Consider the following 14,440-nt stretch of genomic DNA (forward strand, 5'->3'; position numbering starts at 1 on the left):
GTCCATCTAGCACTAGGGGGACAACTTTGTGCAAGCAGAGTCCATGCACTAAACACAGTATATGGTTGAATCGGACGAGCGCACGCTAAAACGGGGATCAGTTCTTCCCAGCAGTTAGTGAAAAAGCGTGTCTTAACCAGTCTATTGATTATCTCTTAAATTGTAATACATTTTTTACTTCTTGATTTTTTTTTAGTGTTTTAAACAACGACGTTTTATGAATATTTGTAACATGTTTTGCACTGGTTTTAATTAACTATGCAAAATAAATAAACTTCAAACTTCTATCCTGTGCTCGTTGAGTTCTTTAGTTTATGTACAATTAGTTTTATATCTGTTATGTTATTGCATACAAGATTATTAGATGGCAATGCAGCACTTCCCACCCAATCATAATGACCCTAGAGAAGAGGAGACACACAACTTATTATGGAAATATATCATTGAGGACACATAAGTTGAGGTAACTAGCAGTTCTATTGAGGAAAGTGGGTAGGATGTACTAACCAGTAAGCGGACCTCTTGTAGGTCCAGTGGTCAAAGTGGAGAGGGGAAGTAGGGGAACTGTGGGTGGAGAATCAGAGGGTGGGAATACCCCAAGAATTGGGTCAGTGGGCGGAGTCAGAGGTGTGGCCAGAAAGAGCAAATCATTCTAAGATTTTGTATTTGTTTGGCATTTTACACCCAGTTACAGTTTATTATGTTATTTATTTCAACCAAAGCATGCATGTTTGGTTAAGGTTTAATGAATGATTGACATTAAAATATATTCACAAAGTGGGATACTTTTCCAATCACCAAATGTCCCAAATGCACTTAAAAGTGGAGGCACAAGCAATTGGTCTCACATTTTTTCCACAAGAGCAGTTCAAACATCAATGGCAAAATATCCTAGTTTGCAAATGTTTTCTATATACTTATGGCTCTGCAATATTTGCCACATAATGCATCATCAGCTGCATAATTTGAAGATTTTTATGAATAGATTGTTTGTAGCTCGAATGGATCAAAAGTTACAAAAAAATGTGACTTGTGTTTCTGTGAAGAGGACAGCCCTTTGCAAAGGTTGACTGATGCCTTTTTCACTACTGCATTTGTATGTTACACTGGTACTAATAAGGCAAAATATTTACAGAGACTGTTAGCATGTGTAAAAATGTCAAAATAATAAAGTATCAGTAAGTACACTGCATTACGCAGCAGCCTTGTTTTTTGCTGCAAAATTTAGTCAACATTGCAGCATAATTTTGTTCTCTCTTGCGGCATAATTCCAGTGGCCTCAAAGAAGACAACACATGTTAAAAGTGCTTGTGCATGAAACAGAGACCTTTACATTTGTGAACTTAGTTTGGTGTGCGTGCCAATCCTGCATTGCTGACCCCTGATGAGTTACAACTACTACTGCTGAAACAAAGCCAGTGGCGGTACCGATGGGTGAGGCGGACTGGCCTCAAGGGTAGGGCTGGCTTTAGTGCCGGTCAGCCGCAGAACATGCAGTTAAGAGCAGTGGTGCCGGTTGGGGGGGGATTTTGACAGACGACAACGAGGGAAAATTAATTATTTATTTCATTTTCCCTCATGGTCGCATGTCGAATGCTCCCCAACCCGGTCCCACCGCTCTTACCTGCACGGGCCATGGCTGGTGCTGGTGGAGCCCTGTACAGCAATGTTTGTTGGTGCCCCGAAATGACTCCCTTTGCCACGGATTCCCTCACTACCACCCTTTAACAGTGTCTCTCAAGTCTCCATAACCACACTCTCGCTCAGATACATTTAATTTGATTTACAGCACCACTGATACTAATGTAAGGTGACAGAGCACTTTACATTGCACACATTACACAGAGACAATCATACGTGTGTAAATCACTGTATAAGAAATGTTACATAAGACAAAAGACTACAAGGTGTAGGAGTCACACAACAACTATACTAGTAGGCAGTATAGTTTAATAGTGATTGGTCTGGAGAAACACAAACATTGAATTTAGAATGTAATACCATGGTTGGGGGTTCTCTTTAATAACCGACGTTCTTTCCAGGTGCAAGCCGCAAAACTATGGAATGAGATGCCACTGAATCTAAGGATGATGACGGATCTCCTAGCATTTAGGAAATCACTTAAAACGTGGTTACTTCAGCTTCAAATGCCCTGATACTGTAGTTCAGCGACATTCAGTCATTATGCTAGCGCAAGGACACTCATCTGAGTAGCTGTGCACTTAATAAAAACCATATAACATAACATAAAATTCCCAGAATTGATTTATATCCAAATGAACTCTTTTTGCAACATTAGAATAATCAAAGACTGGGGAAAAACCATAATGCTCTAATTTATAGCTTGCAATTTTCATGATTGCATGCAACTCTTAGATGATAGTTCGAGAAACACAGTCCCTGTGCACACACAAATAAATATACATATAATATGTCCAATTTCAGATAATCCACAAATAAGAAGAAGAAGGAAAGTTGAAGCCTTGTTGGTCTTGATGCTTTAATACTCGAAACAAGACAGCGCCAGCCGACACGTGTTTCGTCTGAGTAAAAATAGTCTCGGACTCTTCAGGGCTTACTTCAAATGGAAGCAAGTGGAACAATCCCCCTGAACCGGTGATAATTCCAACCTGGTTCGGGTGTTGATCGATAATCAAGAATAGTGCACGGATGAAGGAAAAGCGAAGTCCGCTCTGATGTGTTATGGGCTGTGTGCAGTGAAGCCGTAGTATAGATCGGGGCAGGCCATCTAAAGTGTATCTAGTCAAATCTAGGTATAGTTTTCCGATTAGTTCAATCTTGGGTCCAAACTGTATCAATCCTCCGTATCTGTCTGTGAATCTACGGGTCTGCCCCACGACTGTATCGGCGTTCTCATGTAATGGCGAAAATTGTCGCTTTTCCTTCATCCGTGCACTATTTTTGATTATCGATCAACACCCGAACTGGGTTGGAATTATCACCGGTTCAGGGGGATTGTTCCACTTGCTTCCATTTGAAGTAAGCCCTGTAGAGTCCGAGTGTATGTTTACTCAGACGAAACACGTGTTGGCTGGCGCTGTCTAGTTTCGAGTATTAAAGCATCAAGACCAACAAGGCTTCAACTTTTCTTCGTCTTCTTATTTGTGGATTATCTGAAATTGGACATATTATATGTATATTTATTTGTGTGTGCACAGGGACTGTGTTTCTCGAATTATGGTTATTGTTGTGTACAACAGCTTCTGAGGGGTTGTTAGGGTCACCCCTCCCCCCGTAGCACCTCAGCGTTAGTCAAATTATGCACCACATAGACAGGTACTCAGCTGAGCGCAATTACTCCCTCGCACGTAGAACCCTTTTCTTTGGCATTAAATCTTAGATGATAGTTAATTGCTCACTGTTCTTTGTTAGGATTTTGACCTATAAACTGCAAATAATGAAAGGATCTCACTGACCAAAGCAATAACCCACTGACCTATGTACATTATGTGCACTTTGTGATCTGCATGGTACATGTTTTTTGCAGCAGGCACAGTAAACCTCTGCACTACCTTTCCACCAGTAAAAATTTCCACTTGACAAAACGCCATCTCTCTAGGAAGAACATTAATCACTGGCGTTATCATGACATTTTTATTGTTGGCAAACATTGCTGGAGGGCAGGAAGGAGACAGAAAGTGTTTTTAGGATCATAATATACTTACAAACATGACGCTCCCACAAGAAGCGATTGCACCGGTAGCACCGCCCTAAAGCTGCCCTGCTCAAGGGTCCTGTCACTTGAGTAACAGAGTCACTGTCGCTCTAGGGCAGAGGTCTTCAAACTTTTTGATGCCGAGACCCCCTTTTCAAAAATGTTTAGGCCTAAAGACCCCCTGCTGACAAATATTTCTAGAACCTGATACTCCTCATCATTGACAACCATAAACACCCCCAATTCCCACAGCCAATCCTTTTTATGGTGGGGATATAATATTAAACAGTCTTTAGCCAACCAACGGTCAGTGAGATTGGGAGCGTGGTCAAAGGTGTAGCTAAAAACAAAGGGACTCATTTATGAGGAATTGGCGTAGGGCAGTGCCGCAAGTCTTCTTATTGCACTGCCCTACACCAATGTATAAGGACAGGAATGGACCATATGTATGAAACACAGTGCATTCCTGCCCTTTCCCTTTGCATTGGCGCACAAATTGCTTAATAGCACCAACATAGGCAGGATTGTTTTTTTGCAAAAAGAGGCACCTTCCTTCACAAAAACAATCCCAAGAGGCGTTTTCCTCCTTTTATGTGAGCTGCAGAATGCAGCACACACGGAAAGAGGAAAAAACATGGAGAAATAAAACATTTCTTCTTGGTACGCCTCGGCTGGGGAGGCGTACGTTTGTAGCGCTGCCCCAGGTTTATGTGATTTTGTAAAATGGTGCAACATCAACATCCATAGGTGTTGCTTGGGAACCCCCATGCAACGCCTATGGAACACCTCCTTAACGCAAAGTAAGGCAACACAGTGACTTGTGCTGCTTTGTCTTACTCCATTTCTACGAGGCAATGCAAAGCCATGCAGGGTGACTTTGCGCCGCCTCATAGGTATGGTTGAGACACTTGTGCTGCCGGAATGTGAAAAAAAATGATGCTCTGGTGGCGCAACCCTCTCATAAGTAAGTTCCAAAATATTATGTAAATTTTTTAGGTCTTTCACAATCAAGTACCTACATATAAAATAATGGGCAGTGTAAATTAATAATACATTAAAAAAATTGTGGGAAATGCACTGTAGTACATTAATGAAACCTCTATTAGTTAATGCACTGCAAATGTCTGTGTGTAACCAGGGAGCCGCAACATTAAATATTGGTTGGTGCATTAGAGAGTAGTGATTTGTGTATTTTTTGTGCTATGAGGTCACAGCCTGTGACAGAAAGCACTATGAATATGTATGTCATTATTTTATACTTGCATTGCATTATACACAGTATAAGATAGACTGATACAAAATTCATAAATACCTTTATGATAAAATGGTAGATTTTAGTAATACCAGGGCGTATGTAATGCAGTTTCTTTTTCCATACCTGTCCCTTTAACACCTCCTTAGGGGTACTAAGGGCTGTGTAAAAACAGAATTAAAAGCAATCAATTCACAGCCCAATTGTTAACTCTTTACACTATCACTCAAAAAAATCCTAAATCTTTGTCATTAGAAAGGTTGGAGTGATTTACGGGGTTCCAAGCCCCCTTTGCACTTGCAGATTAACTAATAGGGCACATTTGCATTTCTTTCAGGCGATCAGGCACCCTGGCACAAAAGCTTTACAAAGCACAGGAGACTCAGAAGAAGCATTTTAGCAAGTGAAATTAGCTGTCCCAGGAGGACTGTCTTTTTCCAAAACGAAAGCAAACGTTTTAGAATCAAGGCACAAGTAAGAATGGGGAAAGTGGGACCGCCTTCCCAGGACTCCATGCCCCCCCTGGGGGTCGCACCCCACAGATTGAAGACCCTGCTCAAGGGTGTGCTGTTTCATAGGCCTGCCTGCAAGACTGGAGGTGAACTTCCGCATGGATTGTGGTGGACAGGCCTTGAAGGTTAACCCAAACTTGCCACTGTTAGGGTCCACCTGCTAGGCTTTTATGGTCTTGCGAGGCCTTCTAAGGTCAGCACGGGAATGTGCTTCTCAGGAGAGTGGTGTGGTGGACTGGTCAAGAAGGCTGAACCTGGTTTCCCAGTTCCAAATTTGGCAGCTCTGACCATAGTGCCACATCCTCTCCCCCACTGAACACCATACTGCTACACTGAGATAAACTCATACTGCCTTCAGCTACAACCCAATTGTGCCCCGCTATAAACACCTGGGTGCCACTCAATTCAAATTTTGCATTAGACAAGAGTACTATGATGCCTAAAAAAAAACATCATCATCCTGAAAAAAGGAAACACTCAAGGGAATGCACGATTAAGTAAAGCACGTGAAATGTACACAGAACAACATGGGTTACCCTAATGCTTTTATACTCATTTAGAAATCAGTGAGTGCTTTTTCATGTAAAGTTAAGGACATGACCACAGGGCCTAGGAGGGACCTGTTTCAATGTCCAATGCTTATATCCTTACAAAACATTAAAAGTATGGGTTAAAAAGACCACATCCCTGATCACAGAGCCACAGTGCACAATTTGTTTTCCCATCCACCCATCAAGCATATTGCACAGTACCTCCAGGAATGGTGCACTTCCCCACCCCGGGAAACCTGAGAAAACAAAAGTAGCGCTTTACTGGCAAACTCTGTAAAGTGGCGCTAATGTGTTTGGGTCGGAATAAAAATCAATCTTTCCACTTTGCAACCGCTCTATATTTCATTCTTTAGTTTTTCACATTTTGGACCTTTTATTTCTCTCCGTCCCAAGCCTGCACTTTGGAATATAAAAATGTACGGAAAAGACATTTCCCAAAAAAGTGTTTTTCGTTTTTAGATACATTTCACGGAGGAACAAATAAACAAAAGGAGAGGAAAGAGGGAGTAATGATCGTTTCTTGAAGTCACGGTTTTCAGTACCTGAGGAGGAGTGAGACAGAAAGAGAGGGAGGAAGAATAAGAAAGAGGGGGGGGAGTCAGCTGTCAGTGGCAGATCTGATGTGGACAATGTCCTTGCCTTCTCTGGGCAAGAAGGAAAAGACAGAGTCCTTTTCCTTCTCTGCCCACCCCACCCGTCCCCAAATGGCCACAAACACTGAACCTTATATCTGGGCTTTGCATATTTCTGCGGTCCTGGGATTTAAAATAAAAAAGTTGGGGAAAGGAATCAATTGAATTAAAGAAGTTGGGGCCGATCCAGCCCACTTCTACCACTGCTTGTATCCCCACATTGGCAGATACTTGCAAGCACTAATACTGTCAGTTATTGTCGCCATAAGCTGTACTCTAGGTGTCAAAAAGATGTAATAAGAAATGTAACTAGGTCATTCAGCAATGCAATGTATGTTACCAAAATGCCATGTAAAAAGAAAAAAAGATTCTCCCGGGGTCCCCAATCTCTAGGGGTGCCAACAAAGGAACCTTTTACCAGAGCACCACCACGCTCGATGATGTGTTATGCCCTCAGTGGCCCTTTTGTGATGTAAGACAAAAAAGGAGCCATCAATTTCCCAGGACAGACCAAAGCACCAGGAGTAAACCAGGGGTTCCTCCAGTTCTCTTTGCTTGTGCCTGGAGAGGAAACAGTACACCAAAGCAGCTGGTCTCACTGGCAGAAGAGAACTGCTGAATTCCACATAGGTCTTGTGTAGTTGGGCCAAGCTCAAATGAACCAACACTGGTCATGGATGGTGTGGAGCTTCCCCTGTGGCCCCAGTGATGCAGTAATTGGGTACCCATTAAAGACCAGGCATCCAATCATAAATGAAAAAGAAAAAAGGCATGTCACAGTCTCACTGTATAATAATAAAATGAGAAAGGTGTCAAGCAACTTATACAATATGCTTCAGGGCTTGGGGCACCCTAGAAGCCTCTGGGGAACTCCAGGAAATTTGCATATTGTCTTTTTGGTGACCCCAGGAAGAACAGGGACACCATCAATATAATACAGAGGAGTTAAGGGCCTGCCAAGAATAAGGCAATCCCTCCCAGTTCACACCTCATTTGTTTATGGAAAGTCATCCTAAGTCTCAGTGGTTTACATTGATGACCAGCGAGAAGTAATATTATGTTTAAAGCTCTTTTATAAGTCGGTTGGTCAGTCAGCTGGTGTTCTATTGACAAGACATAATCAATGATTGAATGTTTTAATCAATCATTGAATGTTTTAACGAAGGCCATTGATCTATTTTGATCTGCTTACTTAACAATGAATTATGACAAACCTAGATGAATGTCATAATAAAATGCTACCCTCTATGGTGTTTTAATGGTGTTGTAATGGTTTATTTTGACATACTTCTGCTTGTATTACTGTGCTGCTTCCCTGTCAAACATGTTGGCCTGCATTTTAATAACGACACTCCATTATATTGTGTCTAATATATGTGGGAGGTGTCATGGTTTTAGCTGTTGGTTGAAAGCTTTATTCGATATGCAAGATATCTTGAAAGCATACAAACATATAAAAACAGCATTTCAAGACGATAAAATAGGTATGTCAACATTATAATACTAAGACAATAAAATAGGATATACCCTAAATAAATTAGCTAAAAAGTGAATTAAATTGAAATTGACAGTCTCTTGCAGCGAATCAACCATGAACTTTTTAAAAATTTGGAAACACCACAAACAATTGGAGGGGCGGTATCAGTCAATATAATACATAGTGCAACCAAATGCCTACGAGTTCCCAAGCATCTAAAGAGAGGTTTAAGCCAAAACCGCCTAGGGTTAGTATAGTCCGGGCACTCAAAAAAAATGTGTGCTACCGTTTCTGGCCTAGATTGACAAAGGGCACAGAAGGGCGATAGATGAATACTGGATTTCCATTTTGAGACAAAGGCCCCGATCGGGAGGGTGCCTACCCTAAACTTAAAGTACAGTGCCCTATCAACTGGCAAGGTGATTAGATCCAGGTAGGGTTCGTAGGCTACCACATCTTTTATTTCCAAAAATGCTACAGTCATGTTACAGTGGTTTTGGTTCCTGATGAGTTTGCTAGCGACCCAGTCCCAATAAAGTTTTTTAAGGTCAGCCTTTGGTGGAGCAGATTTTGTAGACCAACAGTCCCCCAGGCCCAGCTCTCCCAAAAGATTTTTAGTATCCCTCAACCACTTGATCTTGGCCCAGCCTCCCATGGTCATTACCTCTGCCAAACCGTCGGCATAAGGTTTTAACTCCGGGACCCTCCATATGCGGGACCAGAGAAGCAATGGTCGAAGGCGAGCCTGATCTTTAATGCTCTTACAGCCCACATCCAAGAGCACCGGGACTGTCGGGGTGCTCGAGGGGAGGGCTAGGAGGTCCTTCAGAAACTTGTTCTCAGCCTTGGATAGGGAATCTAGATTACAGTGGCCCCATACAATGCTGAGGTTACGCCTCTGGCCTTGTAAATCTCGATGGCAGGTCGCACAAAGTGTCTGGATGATGCTCGAAATTCCCTAAGCAGAGGGCCCCCTACCTTTTTGTGGTTCAGGACCATCTTGTCAATATGGGAGGACCAGTTCATATTGTCTGATATACGCAGCCCCAGGTAATCAAATTCAGAAACTTTCTCCAAGGGGACAGTGTTCAAAGCAGGCGGGCGTCCTAGTCTCCTTGGAGGGTGCAAAATCAGATATTTAGTTTTGTCCACATTGATTACCAGACCTCTAGATAGACAAAAGTCCTGGAAGCGGGTCAATAGTTTTTGTAGTCCCTGGGGAGTTTTTAAAATAAGCAGAGTATCATCCGCAAACAGCAGAGTAGGGATCCGTACTCCCCCCAGACAGGGTGCGTCCGCTGGTTCTTCCTGCAGATGCTCAACAACGCCGTTGACATAAAGCGAAAAGAGTGTTGGAGCTAACACGCAACCCTGTCTGATGCCCCTACAAACCGAAATCCTGTCCGTTGTTTCCCCATTTTTCCCCCAACGGACCTGGGCATAGTTGCTAGTGTGCAGTTTGATGAGTAGGGACAAAATGTAGGGGGGCAGCCCCAGACCCTGAAGTACCCTCCAAAGTTCCTCCCTAGGGACCAGGTCAAAGGCAGTCTTCAGGTCAATAAAGACCAAGTAGAGACTGCCCTTGCCTAGTTCCACAACCTTCCAGTTTAAGAGTGCTAACCTGAAGACCTGCTCAATGGTGCCCGTTCCAGAACGGAAACCAGCCTGGAAATCAGATAGCACTCTGTTCTCGTCTACCCAATGAAGGATCCTTCCCAAGATTGCCTTTCCTGCCACCTTTTGCGTGGAGTCAATCAGGCTAATTGGCCTGTAGTTCCCTGGGCTGCCTCTGGGACCCTTTTTATAAATAGGGACGACCACCGCCCCCCTCCATGAATCAGGGACTGGGCCACCCTTCATAATATCGTTTAGAAGTGCAGCGATTACAATGGCCCAGTCAGATGGGTATGCACGTAAAAGATCTCCTGGTAGCCCATCCGGGCCTGCTGCTTTCCGCGGTACCACCCACTTGATGACCTCCTCTACCTCCCGTGCCGTGAAAAGATCAAGGTTATCGTCCCCTACCGAGATGATGAGAGAGGCTGGAACATTTAGGGGGCCTTCTACCTGGGCGTATAAGGTCCCAAAGTGTTTTGTCCAGATCTGGGGAGGGATGTTGCATGTCCTCAGGGTCTCGTCGGGTCTGTTTCGGGAACCCACCAGATTCCAGAACCCTCTTGCGTCCTTACTTTTACTGGCAGCCAGTAGGTCCGCCCAGAACGTTTCCTCCCATTCCTTTTTGGCAGTTTGGAGGGACCTGGAGTAAGCCTTTCTAGCCTCCCTGATCTTAATTTGCGATTTGGACTTGACTGCCTCTACCAGTCCAGTCTTCATCGCCCTGCATATACGGGTATACCATCCCTTAACTTTTATTTGCCTTTCTTTGGTCCCTACTTTTCTTGGGTGAGCAGTAAACAGATTAGATAGGGCCTTGGTAAGGTCACTAAAAACCCCACAAGCCGCCCCCGTCCCACCTGTAGTGGTCCCCAAGTTAAGTTGTGCTAGGGCTAGGAGATGAATTATTGCTGCGACCTTCTCCTCTGAGAGGGCGAGTTTCGTCCACCTTATCCGCCTCCCGCAAAGTGCTACTTGCGACTCGCCCAGATCTGCTGTGAAGGAGGGAGCCAGGCCTCCCCTTTCAGTTGCCCACCAGGATACTAGAGTGAGGGAAAGTAAGTTGTGATCACTCTCTACTGAGGGGACCACAACCATATCCCTCACTGAGTTCCACAGACACACATCAAGGAAGATGTAATCGATTCTTGATGTGTGATTGGGCCTATTGTAAGTGTGGGCCCCCCCCTTGTCCGACTCTGTCCTCCCATTTAGGGCCCTCAGGTTAAACTCCATACTGAGGGTATACAACTGCAGGGCCACCTCAGTCCACCTCTTAATGGGGGCTATTTCTAAAGCGGGAATCCCCCTCCTGGCGTCCTCCTCATCCTGATCCTGGGTGACGTTTGAGCCTAAGGGCTCGAATGTGCAGTTGATGTCACCAGCAACCAGGGTGCAAGCTTTGTATGGGGTTGATCTTAAAAGACCCTCCAGAAGTGCAATTGTTGGGGACTGCCTTCCCCCCTTGGTACCTCGTGCATAGATGTTGTAAATGTTTAAAATAGGGCGACCCCTGGAGTCCTTCAGAGTAATATTAAGGAGGTCCAGACAACCGGTCTGTTGCTCCACTATCCTACAATTCAGTGAGGCAGCAACCCAAATGAGGAGGCCACCTGAGGGGCGTCCCCTCCCTGATTCTGAGCATACTGCTGGGATAGAATAGGCCAAATAGCCCACCTTATGGGTGGGCTCCGTGCTCCATGTCTCCTGGAAAATGCATATAGAATGCTTATCCACCAATGCATTCCAGTCGGGCAATGTCAGCTTCCTTGAAATTCTGGCTAAGTTCCAGCTGAGAACCCTAAAAAATGGGTCCATCACAGCTGGGACGCTACCGGGTACAAGGTCATGACAGGGGGCCACCTCTTGGGGCTCCGCCGGTGTTCCACATGTCCCTGCGGTATCTTGGGTCTCTACCCTTGGCCCTACATCTAGTGGTATGGAATGGATTTTGGTTGGGGATGGTACTGTGTGGAGGGTGGAGGGTGAAGACTCTCTCAACTCACCCTCTGCTGTCCCACCCTTGCCCTTAAGTCAGAGTCCCCTTGAGCCCCAGGTCTTCTCCGGCCATACGGTCTGGGGACAAAGTTGGGGCGCCTCGGAGTATCGTATGCCTCCGCCAGGGCCAAAACAAGACTCCCCAATGACGGGCCTGAAAAGTTTGGCTGCCGACCTAGGGTAAAAATAAGTCAAATCAACTACTCTAACACCAGGGCCGCCCACCTCTTGATTTTGGCCACAAATTATCTTCGCCACTCTGTTGTCCTGAAAATTGATAATAATACAGTCTCCCTCCAGTCGCTTTTTTCCCTGTCCCACCCAACCTACCCTACGAACACTAAGGATTAATCCATCCACACCCATTGGAAGTGGTTTGTTTGTTTTTAACCAGTGAAGACACTTGTTTTTTAGGGCCTGGTGGGTCTCAAGCTGATTAGCCTTCAGTGGTGGGACATTGACAAGTACTGTAACGTAGGGATGGCACTCAGGGGGGAGATTAACCGGAGGGCTCCGAATGGTGGCCTTTGGGGGAGCAGCTACAGTGGCGTCACATGCCAAGTTGCATCTGTCGTCTTTAGCTGGAGGTGCTGCCCCGACCCCCTTGACATTGACACACGTTTGTACAATTTGACTGCTCTTAGCCAAACTTGCTCCTGCCGTTCTCTTTGCCTGAGGTGTTGTCTTAAGTTGGTTTTTAGAGACCACGGGGGGCTTTGTTATTGTATGGGAAGTGTGAGGGGCAGGACCTGGCTTAGAAGTGGAAGTGACCGGGGGGCTAGAGAGGGGTCCCTGCAAGATGTTGCTTCAGGGAGAATGGTTAACATTGGAACAATCTGCACTGGGGCAGGGACTGTAGGCAGTCCTTTCCCCATGTTCCTACCCGCAAGATCCTCATTTGCTCTAGACTGGTGTTTAATTAGAGTCTTAAGTGAAAAAAAATTATCAAGGGTAGATTGTTCGAATTTATCTACTCTCGCCCCCAGACCCTTGAGTTGGTCCATCAGCGGGACCAATAAGCTTTTAATCAGTTCCGTAATTATTTTGAGAGAATCGGGTTCTGGGGGGACGGCTACCATTTCATGGGCATTGGGATGTACAAGCGGATTATCTGAAGTTGTTCCCACAACAAGAGGCTCCCCTTCCCTACCATTAATCATTTGAGCTATACCTTGTTCAGGGTTCGCGACCCAAAGCCCCTTTGCCCTTGCTTTCTTGGGCGTTTGTGGAATGAGGTGTGACTACCTCTGCGTGAGTTCATAACCCTTTTCCTTTTCGCCTGCTTAGAAGTACCTTGAAACTGGGTAGACGAATGTATATCCGAAGAAGTGGCCTGTTGTAGTGGTGGGGAAGTCTGGCCAATGGCGGGGCACGGTGAAGCTTGAGAAATTATTTTCCCCGCCGCCTCGCTACCAGCCACCGCTGGCAATAGATCAGCAAGATTTTCTATTCTGTCTATACTTGCTCCTATTGCGGACAACCGAGGCTGCGCTGGGGCATCTGGGGGGTGAAGAGATGGGACCCGTCCAGAGATTGGGGACAGAGCCTGGGCCACAGCACCCAGGGAGGAGGGTCTAGCTGGTAAGTAGACCTCCGAGAGGCGGCGTTCGGTCATCACGATCTCCTTCCCAATGACCGCTGCTACTCTAGTTATGAACCGGTCCATAGTTCCTATAGTAGAACTCCCAGCAGCTCCACCCTCTCCGCCATTCCTGAGCAGTTTCCCAGAGCGGGTAGACATGGTAGGATATGCTTCCTCTGCCACAGTCACGCAACCTACCAGGTCCACAAGCAAGATGTTAGGGACCTGGCCCTGCCCAGCCTCTGTCAGCCCCTGACTGCCACAGACTGCCCGCCCTTGCTCGGGCTTCGCTCGGTGTCCCGCTCGCGTCCCGCTGAGCGTCCGGCGTGGTGGTTAAGTGAGGGGAGTTGCAGGCGCGGTGGGCGTGTCTTGCTGGGGGCGCGGCCGTGCACACCTGTGCAGCGCAGGGACTCCTGGTCTTCCGAGTCCCTGCTAGCGCGCTCCCTCTGCAGCCTCCGATGATTCCCCACAGGCGACCACACAACTCCTCCAGCCCCTCGCCTCTCGCCACAAAGTGGCACCCGCGAAGCGGGTGCGGCGTGCAGTGACAGGAAGCAGCAGAATCCTCACGGGCAAGGGCAGGCTGATGCAGCGGTTCCAAGCTCCCGGGTAGGGTGTAGCGTTTTGGCGTTCCCGCAGACACAGGGGAGCACACGCCTTTTAGAGTTTGCTCAGGCGCGGTGGGCGTGTCTTGCTGGGGGCGCGGCCGTGCACACCTGTGCAGCGCAGGGACTCCTGGTCTTCCGAGTCCCTGCTAGCGCGCTCCCTCTGCAGCCTCCGATGATTCCCCACAGGCGACCACACAACTCCTCCAGCCCCTCGCCTCTCGCCACGAAGCGGCACCCGCGAAGCGGGTGCGGCAAGCAGTGACAGGAAGCAGCAGAATCCTCACGGGCAAGGGCAGGCTGATGCAGCGGTTCCAAGCTCCCGGGTAGGGTGTAGCGTTTTGGCGTTCCCGCCGACACAGGGGAGCACACGCATTTTAGAGTTTGGTCAGGCGCGGGGGGCGTGTCTTGCTGGGGGCGCGGCCGTGCACACCTGTGCAGCGCAGGGACTCCTGGTCTTCCGAGTCCCTGCTAGCGCGCTCCCTCTGCAGCCTCCGATGATTCCCCACAGGCGACCACACAACTCCTCCAGCCCCTCGCC

The sequence above is a fragment of the Lissotriton helveticus genome, chromosome 8, assembly GCF_964261635.1.
Source record: "Lissotriton helveticus chromosome 8, aLisHel1.1, whole genome shotgun sequence".
In the NCBI taxonomy this organism is placed as follows: Eukaryota; Metazoa; Chordata; class Amphibia; order Caudata; family Salamandridae; genus Lissotriton; species Lissotriton helveticus.